This window comes from Leptodactylus fuscus, chromosome 1 (assembly GCF_031893055.1).
Source record: "Leptodactylus fuscus isolate aLepFus1 chromosome 1, aLepFus1.hap2, whole genome shotgun sequence".
Lineage (NCBI taxonomy): Eukaryota > Metazoa > Chordata > Amphibia > Anura > Leptodactylidae > Leptodactylus > Leptodactylus fuscus.
Window position 1 is genome coordinate 276,111,626 of NC_134265.1, and position 15,502 is coordinate 276,127,127.

Genomic DNA, 15,502 nt, shown 5'->3' on the forward strand with positions numbered 1-15,502 from the left:
CAATACAGCGCACTTTGCACAAGGAGAAGCTGTATGGGAGAGTGATGAGAAAGAAGCCGTTTCTGCACGTACGCCACAAATAGAGTTGCCTGAGGTATAAAAAAGCACATTTGGACAAGGCAGCTTCATTTTGGAAACAAAAATTGAGTTTGTTTGGTTATAAAAAAAGGCGTTATGCATGGCGTCCAAAAAGAAACAGCATTCCAAGAAAAACACATGCTACCCACTGTAAAATTTGGTGGAGGTTCCATCATGCTTTGGGGCTGTGTGGCCAATGCCGGCATCGGGAATCTTGTTAAAGTTGAGAGTCGCATGGATTCCACTCAGTATCAGCAGATTCTTGAGAATAATGTTCAAGAATCAGTGACGAAGTTGAAGTTACGCCGGGGATGGATATTTCAGCAAGACAATGATCCAAAACACCGCTCCAAATCCTCAGGCATTCATGCAGAGGAACAATTACAATGTTCTGGAATGGCCATCCCAGTCCCCAGACCTGAATATCATTGAACATCTGTGGGATGATTTGAAGTGGGCTGTCCATGCTCGGCGACCATCTAACTTAACTGAACTTGAATTGTTTGTCCAAAATACCTTTATCCAGGATCCAGGAACTGATTAAAAGCTACAGGAAGCGACTAGAGGCTGTTATCTTTGCAAAAGGAGGATCTACTAAATATTAATATCACTTTTCTGTTGAGGTGCCCATACTTTTGCACCGGTCAAATTTTGGTTTAATGCATATTGCATATTTTCTGTTAGTACAATAAACCTCATTTCAATCCTGAAATATTACTGTGTCCATCAGTTATTAGATATATCAAACTGAAATGGCTGTTGCAAACACCAAAATATTTAGAACTAAAAATGATTAAGAGTAATAGGGGTGCCCAAACTTTTTCATAGGACTGTATAAACTGAAGACCAGACCTGCCGCCGCTTCAAATGTGGGCTCCAGGGGAGGTGAGTAAAGTTTTTTTTTATTTATTTATTTATTTTTTATGCTTATATCCCTTTCAGGAGCCCTATTATACAATTAAACTTTTTCGGACAACCCCTTTAATCAGTCTTCATAGATTTTATTGAGTGTTTTCGATCCACAAAGTCCATTCTGCATTATTAAAATGCACTGGTGTTTATACTCCCATGTGAATCGATTTATAGGTTTACATTACCTCTGTATTACAGACTGTATATAGATAGATGCACACACAGATACATGCAATCGCTCGGCATCTCTCATGGTTGTTCGCCAATGTACCGCACAAAGTGATTTTAAAGAGGACATGTCATCAAATGCTAAATGACATTCTGTATTTCACTGTCACTATGCTCCTAATAAATGTGGTGGGATTTTTTTTTAATCCATCCACCTCTTCAAAAGATATGGCGCCTAGTAGGTTATATGTAAAGTAGCTCTATAAGCTAATATACCTACAGTATATCCTTCCAGAAGCCTTATTGAAAACAATGGGTGCACAGATTATAAGCAACAAAAAACACTGGTCATGGGTACAATGATCTTAAGGGCCTTTGCTACACAAAATTAATGAATTAAAGGAAGTCAGTCACCAGGAAACTTTATATCAAACCAGTCACTGTACAACGTAGGGGACATTGTACTGAGCACCATCTTACCTATAATAGTCCAATAGATGCACATCTCCTTGAAATGGCTGTTATAAGAAATATGCAAATGATGCTCAAGTGCAATGGTGAGCAAATCTGAAGCTCTGACACACCCACACTGCACTTGAGCCTCATTTGCATATTTCTATTTCAAGCAAATGGTTAATCTTTTTGACTAAGTTATGATGGTGCTCAACATAATGTCTTCTAACATGCGCTGTGTCAGGTTTGATGCTTACGCTAGGCTCACACTTGTGTTCGAGTTTCCATTCTTCAGGCTTCTAAGGCTCTGTTCGCACGTCAAAACAGATCCCATTGATTTCAATGGGTGCCGGCTTACGCGCACTACACATTGAAATCAATGGGAGGCTTTGTAACCAATTGATTTCAATGTGTTACGTGCATTAGCCAGCACCCATTGAAATCAATGGGATCTGTTTTGAAGCGCCTCGCTCTGACATGTGTATATGTGTCTAATTGAGCAGCGCGTTACTCCGTGGGAACGGAGCCTTAGAAACGTGAAGAACAGAAAATGAATCCGCTTAAAAAGTGGTTACCCACGGAAACCTGAGCACCCCATTGATTATAATGGGGTCCACCTGGGCAGGACTTTTCTCTCCACATTTTTTAAGCACATTTGGTGACAGAAACCCCGAACAGAATATATGTGCAGGTGTGAACATAACCTTAGTTTCATGGTTACGGACTCCCTTTGAAAAGAAACTGTTGATTCATGTATTTTTTGTAAATGAATAAGTCAGGTGAATAAAAGAAACTTTGTAACATATCTTATCGGCTGCTCCTTTCTGCTGTTACCAGCTTCGCTACTGCCTAGTGCACAGCTCAATTCACAGAGAGATCGGCCTACACTGACTAGAAGTTACAGTTCATAGACCTCTATGTAGAGGGAAGTGGGAAAAGGAGTGAGAAGCAGAGAGAAACAGGATAACACTCAGATCTCTCACCAGAGCTTTATTCAAGTCTATATTGTTCACTCCTGATAAGACCCACTGAAAAAAAGTTATAAAAAGTTTTATAAAAGAAACAAATTTCACCATGCCCTCCAGCAGCTTGTTTTTCTGTTCTTGCTTCTTACTCACTGAGCTCTTCTTTCTCCTCCCCTCTCCATAGACTCCTATATAACCTGATCTGTGAGTGAGTTATACCCCTCATCACAGTGAGGACAGATCTCTCAGTAAAATGAGAAATTACCAGGGGTTTATAAACAGCAAATAGGAACACTTTTTCATTTGATAAGACATAACAATGTTTCTTACATTCACCTGAACCATTTGCAAAATGAGATTGAAAGGACAGTCACTGTATAAGTACAGCTGCATGTTTTATCTGAGCACAGTCACTACCAGCGAGAACATTATATCATTACATTTCATACTATTTCTCTTAAGAGGATTACTAGCACTCTAAAATCCATTCTTATAAAATACATGAGCACTCACACCACCAAACCATTATTCTCAAACAGACAAGCCCTTGTGACAAATGCCAGAGTCGCCAGATTAGCAGTGTACAAAATGAAGCTCTTAAAATCAGCAGCAATAACAGTATATATATATATATATATATATATATATATATGTATATATATATCCAGCGTTCTGCAGAAAGCTCCTTTATAATGTGTATCTGGAAAATATAACAACATGTATCTGGAACAACAGCAACTGACACAAAGCCAACAGGAAAGGCAGCAACTTCAACAAAGCACAGAGCTCTTCTCCGCTGCTCCCAGAACTACAGCTGCAATGGCCGCAGCCATAGGCGGCTGTTCTAGAATTACAGAAATACCCCTGCACATCAGCTTACATGTTACTGCTCATTGTACTCTAATCCATGTTAATCTGAGAAAGTAACCAAGCAATGGCTCCCTCCACTAAACACATTACATAAGCATGAAACACAATGTAAATAGAAAGCACAAAGCATCATTCACAACAGATACAAGCTCTGCTGGTAGAAAGTACTGACTGGCATCACAGACTGAAAGCCCAATAGAATAGGAGTCTATACTATTTACATGCAATTCCGTGAGATTGTTTTTGCAATCTATTTTTTACACCTTCTATTAAAGAGTTAAACAGAAAATTATTTCCACATGATATATGCAACAATTGCCAATCCATTTATATTCCTGCTTTTTTAGGAGGGGGCATTGTGGTTTTAGTTTCCTCTTGGCATAAAACAGCTGTACTGGCTTTGTACAACAGTTGCAGACATTGCTTTAGCCTGATGCTCAGGTAGTTCTTGGCTGCAAGTAGTTACATTGAAGCCCTCACTTTGTCAGTAGTACAAAACTGCCATCCTTCTTTCTTCTATCTGATCCTTACCATAGATTCTTGTTCTCTCCGGGCTCCACCATGTTACACAGCATAACTACTAGTGTAGACCGTGGGCCATAGACACAATGGTCTGGAGTAAACCCTATGGACTTGATTGGGAGAGTTTTCTAGGCATGCTCTGTGACCTGAGCAGAGGTGATTGACTAGAGAGGGGAGTAGATAAGACGGGAAATCACCAATTGTGACTGATGGATTCTGGGTCTTATCCATACATGATAGCTGTCATCACTGGTGTGCTTAGAAGTTAGGTTAAAGTGCTACAGAAGATGTTGGCGCTATATAAATAAAATGTATTATTATTATGTGACTGCTACAAAGAAATTCAAACAGGAGGTGTTAGCATGTTATATGACCTAGTGGGCACTGTCAAAACTGCAGGATTTTTTCAAATGATAGATAACATGAAAAAAATTTAAAAAAAAAAACAGCCAACAATTCTTTAAAACTATGTTTAACATAAAACTTGAAAAACAGTCATTTTCCGGTGACACATTTTCTTTCACCTTTAATTTTTTTTTAATGCAACATAGAAGAGTGCTAATAATCATAAAACATGGCTGGGAGAGGAAACTGGAGGTCTCGTTCTCACCAGATGTGTGGTCCGCAGCTTTCCAGGTGTGCCACATGTTCTCTATATCTTGTAAGGCACAGGAAACGAATCTACCCCTTCACCTCAGATCAATGCTGGAGATGTAAAATTGACCAGGGCACAAAGACGCACATCTGGTGGGGATGTACACTCTACTGCCCCTTTTGGTCAGAGGTCCGTCGCATTATTTGGACGGTCCCTGGCATCGCTCTGGTCGATGACGCTGCTCCTCTCCTCCTTTCCATACAAATTTAGGAAACATACCCATAAGCCTCCTATTAGTGACGGTGAGGTCCATTATCCCTAGATTGTGGAAATCCCAGATACCCCCTCTCTGTTGTCTTGACTTCAGGAGGTCTTGTTTATTTGCAGCATGAAAAACTTGCTTGCAGAATTGAAACAAGTCTGCCTTCTCCTCTGTGTCTCCTTAACCTCCCCCCTACCCTTTCTTACTTTCTATTTTACTAGTACGATTTACATTTACCTTTATTTTTGTTGTTGTTTTTATTGTTTGATTCTGCTATGACAGAGCCTTCATTACTCCGCCCCAAGCCGTTCCCTGTTGTCCCCCTGATGTTCCTTGTTCTCCCCACTCCTCCCCTCCTTTCCCATGTACCACCTTAGTTGAAACTCTGTTTGCTTTGTTTTATTTTTGTTCTTATATAAAACTTCAATAAATTACTTAATGATAAAACAGAAAAACACCACAACACTAAGGCATAAAACCACTCAGTAACCCAAGTTCTAGCATTCTATGCACAGAATGGAATACATGATGACAATCAATGTCGGCAGGAGAATACACACTGAAAAGCTGGCACTGACTCATTTTAGTTGTGAGTTTCCTTGACATTGAAGTCCTTGATTCATACACAGATGTTATCGACAAGGGATGAAAGACAAAATAAACTGTTGCTTTTCAGCTTACCAGGGCTGTGTTTGAGTGTTCTTGGTGAGTCTTCAGGCTGACACTAATGATACGTTCCAAAAAGTCCATAAAAGGATACCTAATAAAAGACGAGAGCCTGTCATTTATAGATTTCTGTACTATAATAAAAACGCTAAATCATCAGGATACACGAAAATGCCCAATGCAAGAATCCTCTTGCTAAAGCTAGGTATGCATGCTGAGCTCATAAAGTGTTCCAGGATAGGCCAGGAGTCTGATTTGTGAAAAAGCGCATACATTGCAAGATAATTGCAAAAGTGCTATATGGCTATATGCTGTTAGTGCTAAAGCTTACAGCTGTTCTGACCAATGGAAGTGGCCATACAGAATAGTAATAATTCAAGGGATTGTCTTTTATCTAATGCAACAAATTGACGTCAAAGAAGAGAGTCCTACCCCCTGGATCCCCTCTATGAGACACAAATGTAATGCTCTGTTCCCCTCACATTTTCTCTTCATGTTCACTGCATAAACCAGGTTAATTTCCCAACTTATGCATCAATAGTAATAGCCTGAAGTATCACATATAGTGGTATATGTCACACATAGGCCCTCATTATATTTTTTGTGGTGGGCGTTCAGTTAAAGTAAGGTAGTATCATCAAATTATAGTAAGATGGTGTTGACCAGCAATGGTATGGTTTGGATATCCGGTCATAGTATGATGGTACTAGCATCCCTTCCACGTCTGAAAAATTAGCATAAATGAGATGGCCTCAAATATTGAAAAATTATATCCGCAATATCTCAAAACCAAAAGAGTGAAGTCATGACGCAGAAGGGACAGCTGTATTATTCAAGTATGCTATGGTGGTATCATTTATTCACTGTATGATGGTAATATTTAGTTTGTGGAAGGCAGAGCTGTATTATTCAATTATGGTATGGTGGTATCATTTATTCACTATATTGTTGTAATATTTAGACCATGTATAGGAAATCAAAGGCTTGTAATACACTTTTGGTTGCTGCCATTGAGCTCATGTCATCAAAGCCCTTTTAACAGAAGAATACATCAGGGCTACTTGAATGTATCCTTGTTTATTGAGCAAATAAGTGACACGAATTCTCATTCATACAGGGTAAAATATTTCTCTTGAAGGTAAAGTCACTTTAACCATAGAGCAAAAGTGCATACGCAGTGAGCCCTATGGTGCCAAGGGCCCCCTCTGCTTAACAGGAGTGAGCAGGACTGTCCTGCATTTTCAGCACAGTCCCACTGGTCCGGGCAGCTCTGGCACTGATTTGAACTTAGGCCTGGGTCACATCTGCGTTCGGTATTCCGTTCAGGGGGTCCACTTGGGGACCCCCTGAAAGGAATACCAAACGCATTGACCACACGGACCTCATAGACTGTAATGTGTTTTCCGCGTGGTGACCGCACGAATCACACGAAGAGGAAGTAGTTCATGAAGTACTTTTTTCTCTGCATGACTCATGTGGACATCACATGGAAAACACATGGACCCCATTATAGTCTAGGGGGTCTGTGTGCTTTCATAAGCTCACCGCTTGTCAATGTGTTCGGTATTCCGTTCGGGGGGTCTGCAAGCATACCCCCGAACGGAATACCGAATGCAGATGTGTACCAGGCCTTAGTCTAACTGAAATATTTATCCTTGTATTGTTTGTAAATACATGACATATGTTTAGTAAATTGTAGCAAATTTAGAATAATTATGTATTATCATTTATACTTTGTATCTTTAATAAGTCTGCAGTTTATAAGGGCTTGTGTCTTCAAAGGGAACCTGTCAACAGGTTAGGGGTCATTAAACTAGTAGTATGTCCTTATACCACACCTGGTAATCTCAGTTCCATCCATGGTTCACTTAGCAAGTTTTAATCACTTTTAAAGCGGTTTCCAAGATTTGGCAGAGGCCCGATACCCAGTGCCGTACATTGTATGGCATTTCATTTGAATGGGAATGAGCTGCAAACAGGCCATATGACCACTGAGCAGGCATCACATGGCAATCTCCCAGAATCATCTTTAATCATCTTCAATTGCTTCAACACCACAACAATACACATGCAGTGAAGAAAGGTGTATTGTCTTCGGCTTCCATGTTTTATGGATTGCTTGGGTTTACAAAAACTTTTATTCTGGGTATGCTGAATTATTTTCTCCTTGCTGAAGAAAATCAGCAGGCACATCTTTATTTAATATACGGGCTCGTTCACACGGGGCAAGAGGGGGCGGATTTTGGCGCTGAATCCAGGTCATAATCTGCCCCTCACAATACAGGCCTATGTAGACCGCTAGCTTACTTTTTTGCGTGAGCGGCAAGCTGCTGCTCATGGAAAAAAGAAGCAAGCTGCCCTTTCTTCAGGCGGTTTCCGCGGTTGATTCAGCCCCAGCGTCCGCCTTGCGGCAGCATCCTCCAGACTAAGCCCATTCATTTGGGCCTTCTCCGGAGCGGAGACCCGCGAATGTCGGAAGCCGCAACAGTCGTGGCAGGTGCATTTTGGCCCTATTCTGACGCGGCTTCCCGCGTCAGAATCAGAACCAAAATACGCCATCCCGTGCCCCGTGTGAACTGGGCCTAAGGCTTTCTGCAATATTCACATCAACAAAACATGTTCACTAAATAAGACCTTCATGCATGCGACCGTAATTTTATCCGCAATTGCAAATAAATGTACAGACCCATACATTGCAATGGGCCCAAACACACAGCCATAGTTTTTGTGGCTGTATGTCCAGGCCGAATTGAAGAGCCACAATTTATGGAACAGGTCTTATACCTGTCCGTACTGGTGGAGCTGTCAATTCATTTTCAATGTATGGGTCACTAAAAACCATGGATGACACACGAATATCAATCCCTGCCATTTTTACTGACCAGAAGACTGTATCATTGTATCTCCTCAGAAATGAAGGACTCATAACAATAATTGCCAGTAAATAGGCCTTTAATATGGGCGTATTCAGAACTAGAGATTTTTTAGTTCATACAGTTTACGTGCAATATCTCATAGTACAAATCATGAAGATTGTGCGAACATACCCTTAGAATGCCGATCACTCTTTTAGGCCAAGCTTGGCCATGAATAGTCGACCACTTATTCGACTATCACCGCTGGGGGTTAGAAAAGCCAAACCAATGACAATAGCTGGTTGTGAGGCCACTTCTATTATGTAAGGGGTTGATATCATGAGACAGTCCATTACTTCTCATCTTTACAGTCTGTATTGTTATCAATTATCTTTACTCATATATGCCCCATATGCCCTGAGAGTGTGTAGAAATAACGCCATTTCTATAGATCTGCCCACCTACAGTGGCCAATGGCCACACATTGTTTTGGGCACCACTGATGGGTGGGACTTTGGATACAGCATGGATGTAACCAGTGCTGTATCGTGTGTACTCTTTATAAAGGACTAGCTGGTACCTGCGACTTGGTCTGCGGTGATTGTAGAAGTGGGTATATACAGGCGCGGGTAAGGTTTTTGTAGTGTGTATAAGGTATGGGATATGAAATGTAACTTTGTATCTTGTTTTTGCTGTAATTCAGAAAATACGTGAGACTTTTGTGTTGAAGCTAATTTGTATTTGAGCTGCTATACGGTGTTGTGAGAAACTTTACATAGTGACTTTGGGACAGAAGTATTTGAAGTTAACCCTTTCCGGCCGATGGCATTTTTTGATTTTCGTTTTTGACTCCCCTCCTTCTAAACCCCATAACTTTTTTATTTCTCCGCTCCCAGAGCCATATGAGGTCTTAATTTTTCCTGGGACAAATTTTTCTTCATGATGCTACCATTATTTATTGTATATAATGTACTGGGAAGCAGGGAAAAAATTCAGAATGGGGTGGATTTGAAGAAAAAATGCATTTCTGCGACTTTCTTATGGGCTTTGGTTTTACGGCGTTCACTGTGCAACCAAAAAGACATGTCCCCTGTATTCTGTGTTTCGTTACAATTCCGGGGATACCAAATTTATATGGTTTTATTCACATTTTGACCCCTTAAAAAAAATCCAAAACTGTGTTTAAAAATTATTTTTTGAGGGGCCACACGGTGGCTCAGTGGTTAGCACTGCAGCCTTGCAGCGCTGGAGCCCTGGTGTTCAAATCCCACCAAGGGCACAAAACCATCTGCAAGGAGTTTGTATGTTCTCCCCGTGTTTGCATGGATTTCCATCCCATATTCCAAAGACATACTGATAGGGAAAAATGTACATTGTGAGCTCTATGTGGGGCTCACAATCTACATTAAAAAAAAAAAAAAATTATTTTTTGAAAAGTCGCCATATTCCAACAGCCGTAACTTTTTTATACGTGCATGTACGGGGATGTGTAGGGCGTCTTTTTTTTTTGCGGGACCAGGTGTACGTTGTAGTTCTACCATTTTCGGGAAATGTTATTGCTTTGATCACTTTTTATTCAAATTTTTATCAGAATCAAAACAGTGAAAAAATGGCGGTTTGGCACTTTTGACCATTTTTCCCGCTACAGCGTTTACCAAACAGGAAAAATATTTGTATAGCTTTGTAGAGCGGGCGATTTCAGACGTGGGGATACCTAACATGTATGTGTTTCAGTTTTTAACTACTTTTATATGTGTTCTAGGGAAAGGGGGGTGATTTGAATTTTTAATCCTTTGTATTATTTTTTTTTATATATTTTTTTACTTTTTTAAACTTTTTTTTTGCATTTATTAGACTGCCTAGGGGTATTGACATGGGTGGGCGGTGTCGCAGATTGTCAGAGCGGTGGGGGTCGGCAAACATGGCTGCTCCAGAGTGTTAAAAAGAGCCTCCTGGAGTATCGTTAAGGTGAGGGGCAAAGTGGTAAAGTATATGTATATGTAATTGTGTGGGGTTAGGGGCGAGGCTGTAGAGGGCAATATGAATTTTGTGGCTTGCTATGGTCCAAAGTGTGTGAGATTGCAGAGATGGTGGTGTGAGTTTGGGTTTTGTGGGGGTCCTGGCACAAACGTATGTGCGCTATTGTGACGAAAAGTAGCCTATTGCGCAATCGGGTGTATTAACTATGTTTGTGGAAAATTTCAGCCAAATCGGTGGAGCGGTTTTTCCGTGATTGAGGAACAAACATCCGAACATCCAAACTCACAAACCCACAAACTTTCACATTTATAATATTAATAGGATAGGATGAGAACCTATAAATGACAGATGAGACTTCCTCTCTTTCAATCCTCTTCTGGTTTTGGCTTAAAAAAACTACAACAACAAAACCAAACCAAAGTTGACCAATATAGAGCCATACATTAAAAAAAAAAAACCTACCACCACTAAAATACTCTCCATATGTAGATGAATAACATTATAATCATAGGGGCTAAGACGACCAATATCACAAGCTAAAACATGATGCAACTACCTGAAACAAATTAGAATCCATTTTTATTCTGCAGTGAATAATACATGTTCATGGAGCAGCTTTAAGGCATGAGATAATCGGAAATTCCAGCAACCTCAGCAGACAGACCTTATCCCCCAATAAGCTGCCTTACATAGGGTTTCTTCACCTTTATCTGTTTCAACAATCCACAAGGGTGAAGATGAAAAACCTTGATGGAAAAATTACACATAACATTTTACAAGGCTATGGAGATATCAGATAAGGTAGATGGTGAAGAAAGTGGAAATAGGGGGGGGGGGAGCAATAAAAGTACAGTATACAACTGTGGTAGCTAGACCAGAGCAAGAGTCCATGCATCCAACACGTGAAGAAAGAATCAACTTATCTATCTGTCTTTATTAAAAATTCTACGTTTTGGCACCAGAAAGCCACTGCCATATAGTTAAAGTGGACTTGTCACTAGCTCTGAAAAAATCCAATTGCATACATCCTCTTACAGGCACTGTCACCCTGAGCATTTTGGTGTTCTGTTGTCCGTTCAGACATTCTAACAATATAGGCTCTCTCAGTGTTGATACAAATTAGGGTCTACTTGTCAAGTGGGCAGTAAGCCCTCGTTCACATCTGCATTTGGATTCCATCCTGGGGATTCCGCATGAGAACCCCCCGGACGGAACACCGAACGCAGCTGCAAGCGGTGTGCCAGTAAAAGCACACGGACTCCATAGACTATAATGGGGTCCATGTGCTTGCCACCAGATCTCTGCAGGGATCATGCGGACAGGAAAGCAGGTCACAATCTACTTTCCTGCCCGCATGATTTGTGTGGGCAGCATGTAGCAAGCACACAGACCTCATTATAGTCTATGGGGTCTGCGTGCTTTTACTGCACAGCGCTTGCAGTTGCATTTGGTATTCCGTTCGGGGGTCCCCATACGGACTCCCCAAACGGATTACCGAACACAGATGTAAACGAAGGATAACACTGCATGGCACAGCACACAAAGACCCCCTCCCAGAGATACCACATTGTTACTGCCCACACTTGGCTAACAGATCCCAATTTGCATTAAAAATAATATGCCTTATTTCTTTAGAATGGACAAAGGTCCAGAATTGAGGTTGTACTAATGCAAACAATTCATACTTTATTGAAGTGTAATCCATAACAAAAATGTAACATTTCAGTCTGGAACAGACCTTCATCAGATGCTCAGATTGCCAAGGAAAAAAAAGAAGAAGATGTATATGGCTGGAGATATGGTGACACCGCTATTGGAAATAAGCACAGTTATTGTATATATTAAGCTGGGTCTCTTAGACAAGTGGGCGGTAACACACAATGAATTATGAATTATAGCACGCTGCTAAAAGGAAACCACAATGTTACCACCTCATTGAGTTACAGACCAATTTTGCAACAAAAAAAAATAAATAACAGAGGCACATATCTTTATTTTAAAAAATCACCAAAATGCTGAGGCCAACAGCCAGTTCTGTGGAATCAGAGTTATGGTTGGGGCCAATACTGGGTAGAGTCAGAGTATAAAAGAAAGCTACCAACTCCAGCTTCAAAACAAAATGGTTCATTTATATCATATTTTGCATGTAATGGTCCTATGTAACTAATTAGATGCATAGTTTGTTGCATATTAAATTTGATAAAAATTTAATGGCGCACCCCTAAGACTGGCTCTGGCTGTGCCAAGGCAATATGCCTCATGTGCCACCATTGTACATCTCCAAGATTCCTCCTGCTCATCCCCCATACTCTGAAATTCAGAACCAAGACACATAAATCTGACCCCCACAATCACAGGCTTCAAGAAGGCCCTGAAGACTCACCTATTCAGGAAGGCCTACAACCTCCACTAACACTACTGCCACCACATCACCATCTGTACAGCCTCTCCCCTCACCTTCTGTCTCTATCCCTCTTCCCTCAGACTGTAAGCCCTTGTAGTCAGGTCCCTCTACCCCACTGTGCTAGTTGGTCACTTTTAGTATTATATTTGTATGTATATTTTGTGTACCGTATGTAAACCTCCAAATGTTTTATATAGCACCATAATAATAATAATAATAATAATATTTTTATTAATAGGCACAATAGAGGTTGCCAACCCAGGGTATAAATGGCATTTTGTAAAACCCATTTACTAGCCTTTCATTGCACTTTGTTTCAGACTGTACAGGCAGAACCCATCCTGAAAACCCAAAACAAATCGACATCTGAACGAGGTTTTAGAAAAAAATCTAAATGTGCCCACTGTGCTTCATCACAGAGAAGAGTGAACTGTGTGTGTGAGATACATAGTATCCTATACACTAATGTATGCCCTCTTATTTTAAATACAGCTCTAGGAATGTACTGAAAATTAAGCTTTGGTTTCGGATTAGGTACCACTATAATTGCCATAGTACCCACTAAGAACCCCAACTGTTGTACAGCAGTAAACACGCAAACATGTTGATGTGCAGGAGGGCCAAGAACCAGCCATCTAAGGTTTATGCAACCTTTATGCAAGGATGCTTTATGACAATGCTCCTCATAATGCCGTACTAGAGGTAAGGAGGGTAAAAGTGTATGGATTTGCTCTTTAAGGTGTTGATATTAGCATCCCTTAATGGAAATGGTCCCCAAAATGTATCTGTCCTGTCCTCTCTAGTAACCAGAGCAGTGCCTGTCCAGCTTTTCTCCTTTAGTCACATCAGCCCTCCCCCCAGTTATATCAAAGCCCCAAAATGCATCCAGTAGTCACAGCAGCACCATTGCCCCATTAGTCAACTTGATTTGCCTAAACTGTATGTAAACCAAAACTGGTGCTGTTGTACAAATAGCACCTCATGTGACAGCAAACCAATGAGCTTCATGAAGTCAATGAGGGCCTGGTTCTGTGCATTCACCACTGGGTGGAAGTATTTGGTTATACAATGCATTTCCATTTACAAATATTTAAGAGAGTCACTGACACGGAATAAACATCAGCTGAAACCTCTGCGATTCATCGGACCACCAGCAATGGTCACATTCTTTTGACCCACTTCTGATGGGCCATGTTGTACGGTATATTATGACATCCTGCAGTAACAAGGAATCTGTCAGTATGTGTAAAGGTATGGGGCAGAAGGGCAGGTAAACAGCAGCCTGGCACTGCCCCATCTGCCTGGCACCGTTCCTACTACTGTGGGTCCTTGTCTATCTTGTCTATCCAGCACCCACAAGACATGTCAGGGCGTGCATGTAAAAAGCGAAAGTAGATGCAGGGCTAAAAACAAGTGAGAAGCAGAAGTGACAGCAAACTTCAGGGTCCGTGCTGTCACATGATAGGTGAGGTGCAGTGCAGGGTCCGGCCTTATCAGCAGCACACATCCTGCCAGCCACACCGGGGGCACCGAGTGCCAAGCAACGTACCACCGGGGAGCACGTTACACGGGGAGGGATTGCTGCAACTCTCCCAGGCTCTCTCCTCCCATGCACACTGGACTAGGTTTCACAACAAACATGTAGGCCCCAATGACACCAAGCAAAGCTACCCACCCCCATCAGCCAGGACTCCTCTCCCAGTGCACAGGATGGCAGGCAGCGAGGGTCTGCAGTGGAGGGAGAGAGACCCCGGCCTGTTAACCCTTAACGTGAGGCCGGGAGTAGACGAGCACCGGCGGGGCTAAAGGGCAACAAAGCCCACAGGGTAAGCAGGGTGGAGAGGTGACCCGCACAGGGGCAGAAGCCTCAGCCTCGCACCCGGAGTTCACCGCTGACGGGAGCTGCCATCATGTCCGCTGCCTGCTGGCTTCCCCCGTGTCTACATCACACAGGCGTGTACGAGGGAGCAGAAATAGGGCGCCGCGCCGCACTCGATGACCGGGTAGGGCTCCCCCTTACCTTGCACGGAATGAGGTCCCGGGGCACGGAGCTGCTGCTGCCGCTGGAGAGTGGGGGTGGCAGCGGTGACAACACAGAGAGTGTGTGTGTGAGAGGCAGGGAGGAGGGGATGACACAGAATGGAGATACACACTGAGTGTGTCACAGGAGGAGGAGGAGGGACTATGGCAGCGCACACTGCCTCACCGACTACTCAGCGCAGCCGGGGCTACGGACTTGGAGGGAAACCCACTCAGGACTCTTTGTAAAGTCGGGACGACATGTCATCCCCACACTGTACTGGGCGGCCACTACACGGCATTGCCCCTCCGCTGGGGAGGTCCGACACCTCTGTAGTCGGGTACAGTAACGCGACTAAACGTGTAGTGCTGGGGTGTAAGGGCGCACGGCTTATCTATCCCCACAGACTGGAGCAGGACACAAGAAAACTTTGGTATAAACCACATGAAGATGACTTCAGCTTTATTCTGTGTCGCCATATGGTGTCATCCAATTAATATGGCCGTGTCTGAACAGTGTGGGGCCCCTCCAATGCCGAAAGTAAAGGGGGTGAAGGTCACTTCATCTGTTTATCTGCCACAGCACTACCCTCAACCAGTGGCTATGCAGAGTATTGCAGCACAGGGAACAGTGCCACCCTGAGGTACTGCTCTGGGCCAGCGAAGGAGGGCACTGATGCTGGGGTTTACCTTTGTTAGGCACAAGGACGCCATAAGTGTCTGCAGTGGGAAGGAGTCTGATCTCTTCAAGTT

General features: G+C 42.3%; 1 protein-coding gene across 1 annotated transcript in view; it reads right to left on the reverse strand.

The window, feature by feature from the left end:
- Positions 1-15,017, reverse strand: part of ELF2 (E74 like ETS transcription factor 2) — a 70,813-nt gene extending 55,796 nt beyond the window's left edge. The window contains exons 1-2 of the mRNA XM_075257488.1: positions 14,751-15,017; positions 5,507-5,585 (exon numbers count right to left, since the gene is read on the reverse strand). The gene's annotated coding sequence lies outside the window, so the exon portion shown is untranslated. The remainder of the gene's footprint in view (positions 1-5,506; positions 5,586-14,750) is intronic.
- Positions 15,018-15,502: the final 485 nt, after the last annotated feature.